This window comes from Ostrea edulis, chromosome 10 (genome assembly GCF_947568905.1).
Source record: "Ostrea edulis chromosome 10, xbOstEdul1.1, whole genome shotgun sequence".
NCBI lineage: Eukaryota > Metazoa > Mollusca > Bivalvia > Ostreida > Ostreidae > Ostrea > Ostrea edulis.
Genome location: NC_079173.1, coordinates 10,851,352 through 10,860,626, shown reverse-complemented (window position 1 = coordinate 10,860,626; position 9,275 = coordinate 10,851,352).

The following is a 9,275-nucleotide window of genomic DNA, read 5'->3' as shown; positions in this document are numbered from 1 at the left end:
GTTAGACATCGTTTGTTTTCTGTTAATTTCTTTAAATAAATTGAGTAGAATATCTCTTAATTGTGGTAAAAACATTTTATAAAATTCAACAGTCAACCCATCAGATCCTGGGCTTTTATTATTAGCCATTTCCTTGATTGCAGTTTCAATTTCTTCTTTGTTAATATCCCTTTCACACATTTCCTTATCATTTTCTTCAATTTTTCTATTCACATATGACAAAAACTGTGCCTTACTTTCAGAGTCAATTCGCACTGATGAATATAAGTTAGAATAGAAATTGTACTCTATTTCTAAAATTGAATCAATATCCTTCTTTATTTCTTCTGTGTCACTCAACAATTCTTTTACTGAATTTGATTCTTGTCTTCGTTTTTCTAAATTCAAAAAATATTTCGTGCATTTATCTGATTCATTTGCCCACTGTGCTTTTGATCTAAGTATTGCACCCTGACACTTTTCATTTTCAAAATCTGACAATTCTTGTTTGATTGCTTCATATTTTTCAATATCAACTTGTACTCCATTTGCTAAATTTTGTGAAATTCTTTGCATTTTGTTTTGTAAACCATAATATTCTTTATTTCGTTCCCTGGCTCTAGTTTTGCTAAAACTTTGAGAAAACTTTTTGAGCTTGTATTTCAAATTATCCCACCACACCAACATTGAATTTTCATATAATATACAATTTTTTTCTCTTTCAATAATTTCTATGATTTTTGTTTTATATGTATCATCATTCAATAGCAAATTATTATGTATCCACAACCCTGGTCCTCTTTCACAAACAGTATTATTCAAGTACATCACGACCATCGAATGATCGCTTAGTGTAGTTTCAACATAAAATATATTTCTAACATATGTTCTTATAACGTGTGAAACTAGAATGTAATCTATTCTACTTTGAACTAACATGTTTCCTACTAACATTTTTCTTGAAAAAACTTTTTCTCCTCTATTTCTACTTCTCCATAAATCTGCTACACCATGTTGATTCATCATATTGAACAGGGCTTTGTAACCCTGGTCATATACATGACGTGTCTTACCACATCTATCAATCTCTGCAAGTGTGTTATTAAAATCACCTAGTATTATAAGATTCACTGAATATGGAATGATACTAGACATATCTTGAAAAAAATTGGCCCTTTCTTTTGCAACGTTAGGTGCATATATGTTTATAATATCAAAATTTTCATCATTTTCTTTGTATTTTATATGTAGAAATCTACCATCGCACCCTTTTACATATTGAATATTATCTTTTAATTCATTTCTAATCAAAAAAGCTACACCCTTTGACGACGTCTCAGAGTTATTGTACATAATACTTCCTTTCCATAAATGTTTATATTTTTCAATGAAGTCATCTCGCCAATGAGTTTCTTGTAAACCAATGATATCATACTTCCTTTCATCCAATAAACTAAATATCATTTTCATCTTATTTACATTACACAATCCATTACAGTTCCACGAAGTTACTATCACCATGATTGTAATTAAGAATAAGAGTTTGTCCATTCTTTCCATTTCATTTATTCTTTTTTGCGTTTCTCTTCTTCTTCAATTTCTTTTTTCTTTTGCCTTTCCCCTCTACGATGATGATTTCATTTTCCGAATCTGTTCCTACATTAGAGTCACTCTCACTCCGCTCTTGAATCATGTTTTCACAATCTTGAGAGGCTTCATTCAATTCCCGTTCTTGAATTTCGTTTTCACCATCCTTAGGGGCATTTTTATTAGTAGACATATTCACTTTATCGTTTTTATTCACAATAATTTGATTTTCTGTCGTCTCAGTATGTTTCTTTTGTTTTGTTTCCACACAAATAAGTGATTCGTCTATATTTTCGTTCTCATGTTGCACCCCTTCGTTCGCCTCTTCTGTTTCCATATTTGTGTTACCCTCTAACACGTCCTCTTTCTCCACCTCAGACACTTCCAATTCATTGTTTTCTTCAGAACTGTGATCACTCATGCAACACTGGCATTTAAATGTCCATTCACCACACTGCTCACACAAGTGATTTTTACAGGCCCTCGCGTAGTGACCTTGCTGCTTACACTTGAAGCACACAAATTTTGGACATGCTCTAAATAAATGATCACTCGCGTAACACAGCGAACACACTTTCATTTGACCGTTATGAATACACCTATGATACTCCTTTTGAAATTTCACAGTGTATGGAAAAGAGGGCATATGAGGAGGTAGTTTCACCCTAACGTACCTTGTTCCGTCAGCAATTGTAGTTCCAGGATAAAATCGTCTGTTAATAGGTGACAGCAATTCAACACCCATTGATGTTAAAGTTTGTTCAATCTCTCCATCATCTATGTAAGCAGGAAGGTGTAAAAAACTAACAATCAGTGAAGTCTGTACAACTTCACGACATTCAAACAAATCATTGCCAAGTCTTATTCCTTCCAGCAAATATTGTGTTGGTGCTTTTCCATCAAGAGTAAGTTCATACAAATTACCTGATTTAGGCACACATGCATAAAGAGACCCCAAACCACAGTTCTCATTGACGAATTGTATTATTCCCTCGGGTTTGATGAGAGAATTGTCTCTAACATTTACAACCACAGTGTTCTCACGACAGTACTTTCTGTCTTTGAATAAATTGTTTGATCCGCCAAGATGGCTGCCACCGACGTGGCTGCCATCTCACGTTTATGCACAATTATTTACAATGTTCTCAAAGTCTAACTATTTTACACAGAAAATTGAAACATATATACATAAAGCCTTCTGCAGAACAGCAGTCGGCAAATATACTACTCACAGTAGACGCAAAAAGGTAAATTTCCGACACACAAAATTTCCTCGTGCTCACTACAACAAGTAGACCGGAAGTCCTGGCGAACGCTCTAACCTCTCGGCCACCGCGGCGGTTGAAGATATCGAACAGTGATCAATCTCATAACTCCTATAAGCAATACAAAATAGATAGTTAGGCAAACACGGACCACTGGACACACCAGAGGTGGGATCAGGTGCCTAGGAGGAGTAAGCATCCCCTGTTGACCGGTCACACCCGTCGTGAGCCCTATATCCTGATCAGGTAAACCGTTTACCTGATCAGGATAAAACGGAGTTATCTGCAGTCAAAATCAGTGTGCCAAGAACGGCTTAACAATCGGTATGAAACACGTCAGACAGCATTTGACCCAATAGTATATTTCTCTCATTTATTTCGTATTTAATCAATAGCGAAGTGACGAATGGAGGGGGAACAGGAGTGAAGAATTCGCCCCCTCCCCTTTAAAAGAATGATAAGTTTAAATGCTGCAATTTAGACGATATACTTTTCCCCTTCGCGCTGACAAAGTATTATTCACTCTTTGAGTCGCTATGATCCAGAACGCACCCAAACGATTTTGATGAATTATTCAGGATGTGCAGAAATCGTTAATTTTAAATATCAAAACCTCTTTCTCTATGATGTAACAATATAATTTATTGATCTCGATTGAACTGAAAATGGATTTTTTCTCGATAAAAAATCGGAATCATAATTATGGATATATTATGACTTGATGTACATTAAGAACCTAACATGTATTTCTTCATTTGAATTTATTTCCGTTTGGGTACGGTCCATTTTATATTCGCGGAGGGGAAACTCTTATGTGAGGGGTAAAATAGGTGAATTTTTTCATCCCGAAAAACATGTATGTATGACGCACCCGGCTCAATTTATTCATGCATTTTGAATATTTTATACCAGAATGTAAAACTTGTACGGTACCAATTTTGATGCACCAGATGCGCATTTCGACAAATAATGTCTCTTCAGTGATACTCAACCGAAATGTTTGAAATCCGAAATAACTATGAAGTTTTAGAGCTAAATATAGCCAAAAACAGCGTGCCAAAAAAGTGGAGCCAAATTCGTCCAAGGATAAGAGCTATGCATGAGGGAGATAATCCTTAATTTTGAAATGAATTTCTAAATTTTATAACAGCAATTAAATATGCATCCGTATTTTCAAGCTAGTAACGAAGTACTTAGCTACTGGGCTGTAGAGACCCTCGGGGACTAACAGTCCACCAGCAGAGGCCTCGACTCAGGGGTCATAATGTAAAACTTAATACGGTACCAATTTTGATGCACCAGATGCGCATTTCGACAAATAATGTCTCTTCAGTGATGCTCAACCGAAATGTTTGAAATCCGAAATAACTATGAAGTTTTAGAGCTTAATATAGCCAAAAACAGCGTGCCAAAAAAGTGGAGCCAAATTCGTCCAAGGATAAGAGCTATGCATGAGGGAGATAATCCTTAATTTTGAAATGAATTTCTAAATTTTATAACAGCAATTAAATATGCATCCGTATTTTCAAGCTAGTAACGAAGTACTTAGCTACTGGGCTGTAGAGACCCTCGGGGACTAACAGTCCACCAGCAGAGGCCTCGACCCAGACCCAATATATCCTTATAATACAGCACGATTGGTTGTCTTTAGTTCTTCCTTACAACATTTATTTACTGTAAATATAATATTATTACATCAATGGCATATGTATCATTAGTCATTTTAATTCTGAAGCTTGTAAGAGTGATAGAGTTTTGAATAGAATGGCATGAAATTGTCTATTAACAGTGGCAATATAATGACATAAAAAGAAAACCCATTTCTTTGGAACAATAAAATATAATATAGGCATATTTCATGACTAGAATAAGACATGAGAATCAAGATTCATGTGCATGTAAACAATCAAGATTCAATCTTTTTTCTCCAGAGTCACTAGTATCTTTGCCAACAGACTTTTCAAAAATATCCAATAGGCGATCAAATCTTCTCATTTTGTCTCTCTGGTGTCTTTCCATTTGGTTTCGCATGTCTTTGCTCATTGACTCTATTTTTCCAAACATGGTTGAAAGACTTTCAGATGACCTCTTTTTTGGCAGGGGCCTCTTCATTTGATTTATTTCTTTTTTTCCTGTACCAGACTCTGCTTTGTGACCTGCACTAGAATCTATGCTCTCTTTATCTTCAGAAATAACCAACTTTTCTCCTGTTTTCTTTCCACTGTCAAATGTGCAAGATGCCTGAGTTGACGCTCTGTGTCCAAAGAGATTATTAAACTCTTCTTCATATTTCCAAGAAATGTTTTCGACTCCTGTTATGAGAATCAAACCATATATATGGTGTAATATTAGGGCTGTTGATCGTGTGCGTCATTTTATTTCACTATCAAGATTCAGCATCTAATAGATATTTCCAAAGAAACCATTATGCAATATCAGAAAGATCTGCTAACTAGATAAAGATCAAAATTCGCAAATTTCAATACTTACAATTTTTCTTCTCTGCCCTTTTCCGCCATCTTGCAAGAGTACGAATCCTGCCTCTCACGTGGATTAAACTCTAGTACGGGTCAAAGTTCAAATTACGTCATAATGGTCGATGCCATACTTGTTCATGTAAGGTGAAGATAGCGAACAGTGATCAATCTCGTAACTCCTATAAGCAATACAAAATAGATAGTTGGGCAAACACGGACCCCTGGACACACCAGAGGTGGGATCAGATGCCTAGGAGGAGTAAGCATCCCCAATTGACCAGTCACCCCCGCCGTGAGCCCTATATCCTGATCAGGTAAACGGAGTTATCCGCAGTCAAAATCAGTGTGCCAAGAACGGCTTAACAATCGGTATGAAACACGTCAGACAGCATTTGACCCAATGTAACTCGGGTTATTTGAGTTCGTACCCGAGTTCCAGATGAAGTCGCCCTTTAATACCAGTGAGATTAGGGTAAAGTTTTTGGAATGTTAATACACGATTAGGGTAAAGATATTATATAAATAAACTTTTTTTTTTATATCAAATGAATAAGAATTTAAGTTGCGTGTAATTATAAAAAAAATTAGTAATTTTTGACGTGATATCTTAATTTCCATTTCATGTCCGTTATTTTTGTCATATTGAGAAATATAATGTATTGATTTATTAATCCGTCGTGAATTTTACGTTTTCCTTGGTGTACAATATTACATGTACTTGTACATGCAAATTCTCAGTGAATGTCACCAACATTAATTAAATGCGTTTTCCAGGAGGACAATAGAGATCAAAAACAAATACGCGTATCTTGCAGATTGGTAACTGAACTCCAGCGGTAGCTCAGTAATATCTGAGAGCATTCGCTTCGTAACCAGGAGGTCGCGAGTTCAAGCCCCGCTCGTGTCATGGCCGCATCAAACCTAAGACGTAAACATAGGTAGTGATTTCTCCTTCGCCAAAATAAACACGGATCTTTTGGGTATGACCTTAAAATCGGGGGGTCCCGTGTAACTACAGGTGTTGGCGCATTAAAGAATCATCACTGTTACGGCTGTGAGCGCTAACTTACTTACTTAATCCACTTCGTCCCATGGGGGACATAGGGCAACCACAGTAGCTTTCCACTTTTTTCTGTCTTGGGCTATTCGTTTGGTTTCTCCCCATGTTTTATTGATGGTCTGTAGCTCTGCATTGATCGCTAAGCATAGGTCTAAATTTGTGGTACTTCACCTACAGTTGGTGGCGTATCAATGTAAGTGAAAAATAATTATCGATGGGACGTAAAACAAACAACCAACCAACGAAATGAATTTGTTGTCAGTATTATCATGAAATTTGGTCCCATGTTGGGAATGATTTCTGTAAGCTAGACTAGTTGAATTTGCATGGGTGTCGGAACGAGGGGAGGGTGGGGGCTTAATCTTCACCAAGAATTTTCCCAAAACATACATTCTTCAACGGAAAGTGTCCTGATCAACGAAGTTTTTCTGATATACTTTTGACGCCCAAGATATGCATGGTCTAATCTTATTTCATTAATTTCAAAGAAGTTTAAGTTTGTTTTACTTTTATTATTTATCTATTTATTAATTTTTCGCAATTTGTAACTTTGCTCTTTCGTATGCACCATTGTTTGTATATCCGTTATGTTTCTAACTAAAGAAAACCGCTGTCGTGACATAGAGGTTAGAGCTGTAGTAGAGAATGGATATGCATGGGTGCGAATTCACCTGGTATACCGAGTGTGTTGTGCGCATGTGTAATGTGTAAGTCGTCTCGTTGAGCAAGACTAGGTAGGTAGGCGTTAGAAGTAATCCGGCAGACCGACCGCGTCACGTCTTATGAATATGCATGATTTTCGAGTTCTATATATAGACCCGTTTAACCTCCTTTATTGTAAACACTACAGTGACTACTTGCCCTTTCGTGCAACAACGAAACCCCCCCCCCCCCCCCCCCCCAATCCAAACAACAAACATGTTTTAATTTTTTGACATTGCAGCGACTGAAACTGAAGTATTTAATTCAATTCAATATTGGCACTAAAGCACATGCAAGTGTTGTTAGCCATCTAGTATAATATATATATATATATATATATATATATATATATATATATATATATATATGTATATAATTATATATATTGTGTTACATGGTATTACAATCCTAAGGAAAATACGGAGGTGTGGATGGGGGGATATTAATCCCTTGTCAGTGACAATAAGTGGATTGCATGTATATGTGGAGAGAAATGGTCATCAGTCTATATTTAAAAAAATAGATTTTTTAAAATTATTATTTAAACCATGTCATATCGGGTGCAAAATATTTTCTTTTATTTGAGCTTACAATTTCATTCTGCCAGATACTGTAAGGTAACATATAAGCCTACTCCTTTACAATATGCACTCAGAAAATTACAATTTCCATATATTGTCTCTGTGATTTATTGTATGTACATGTAGTATTGTAAGGTCAGTCTAGCAGATTCCAAGGTCAGTCTGCCAGATCCCCTAATGAAATATCACTTATACATCATTATTCTATACACATTACAGTTTCCAAACCATAGTTCTGTCACCTATAGTATGTATTATTATAAGGGGAGTCTGGCATATTTCAAGGTCACTCTATCAGATCCCCTCATGAAAGGTCACTTATACACCATACTGTCTCTGTCACCTATAGTATGTATTATTAAAAGGTCAGTCTAGCAGATTCCAAGGTCAGTCTGTCAGATCCCCACATGAAAGGTCACTTAAATACAGCATACAATTTCTATATGGTGTCTCTGTCACCTATAGTATGTATTATTATAAGGTCAGTCTAGCAGATCCCCAGGTCAGTCTGACAGATCCCCTCGTGAATGGTCACATACACCATACAATTATCCATACGATATTTCTGTCACCTATTGTATGTATTATGATAAGGTCAGTCTAGCAGATCCCCAGGTCAGTCTGACAGATCCCCTCTTGAAAGGTCACTTACACATGATACAATTTCTATATGCCCCAAGCTACCCCCGGGGATCATGGTTTTAACAAACTTGAACCTGCACTATGTCAGGAAGCTCTAATGTAAATTTCAGCTCTTCTGGCCAAGTGGTTCTTGAGAAGAAGACTTCCAAATGATCCCACCCTATTTTTGCATTTTTTGTAATTATCTCCCCTTTGAAGGGGGCATGGCCCTTCATTTGAACAAACTTGAAAGCCCTTCACCCAAGGATGCTTTGTGCCAAGTTTGGTTGAAATTGGCCCAGTGGTTCTGGAGAAGAAGTCGAAAATGTGAAAAGTTTACAGACGGACAGACAACGAACAACAGGTGATCAGAAAAGATCACTTGAGCTTTCAGCTCAGGTGAGGTAAAAAGTTGTTTTTCTCCCCAATGTTATTGTTTTAAATGTTGCAGCTATTTTTTCAGTGTTGTATATTTGATAGAGCTCAACTTTAATACATATGCTGCAATGCTTTACTATGGTATACATTTAATAAAGCATCAAGAATGAATAATGTCAATATGCCTTTAATCAATGTAAAATCATTAGCAGGATAAATTCGTTATAAAGACACCTAGAGGGGTAATACATAAATATATGGGGGTCCTTGAAAAGAAAAACATTGGGTTCGACGTACACCTTGCCCAATATAACCTCGAAGTGTCTATAATATCATACTATACAGATTACAATTTACAAATCATATCAGAGCATCATCATAAGGTGTATTACAAATATCAAATCGACTAAATGTTAGTACTTGAAACCTTTATCCTATATGTGATTCACAAAACATTTTAAACATACTAGATTGTAATATCAGAATGCTGCTTTAAGTTTCATAATAGAACATCATTGAAAACAAATTCATGATTTCTGAATCATTGAATTATTTAATGTACTGATTTCTATGTATGCTGTAAATCGTGTACTATTTCTCACAAAATATACATTATTGGAATATA